Source organism: Poecilia formosa, unplaced genomic scaffold, assembly GCF_000485575.1.
Source record: "Poecilia formosa unplaced genomic scaffold, Poecilia_formosa-5.1.2 Scaffold920, whole genome shotgun sequence".
NCBI lineage: Eukaryota > Metazoa > Chordata > Actinopteri > Cyprinodontiformes > Poeciliidae > Poecilia > Poecilia formosa.
In genome coordinates, this window is record NW_006800859.1 from 27,031 (window position 1) to 27,604 (window position 574).

The following is a 574-nucleotide window of genomic DNA, read 5'->3' on the forward strand; positions in this document are numbered from 1 at the left end:
GGATAACTTAACTTTTTCTTTTACTGACTTAAATAATACATTACAATTGCTGCACTGTTAAGTAGAATGGAAATGACTTTTTTGTAAATTGTCTTAAGATTACCTATTGTAAATTAGTGTTATTGTCGCGGCCTTCTGTTTCCAAAAAACAATATTCCAACAAAGGCCGTGGGTGTTAACAGGTGGTTTTTGATTTGAACGCACTTCCGACTTAATTTGTTTGAAAAAATATATTCTTTATTTCTTGTAAAAATAGCGACAAAATTATTACCAAAAATGACCTACAACTTAGTCAAAAATGAAAGTAAACTTAATATGACGTTTCAAGTACAAAAGGTGAAAAGTGAAAATGAAAGTGGTCAAAAAGTCATTTACAAAAAACCTCCCATCCACACACCAAACAATGGCTCCACTCAGCACCCGGTGTGTTTTAATTACTCAAATTAATGGGAGGGTCTAACCAATTACCAACATAATCAATTCCTCTGTGGACCTGGGACCCTTGGAGGAATATTTTAAACCTGTTATTACAGATATTGGTTTTAAGGTGGACAGTGATTTTAAATTGGACAGC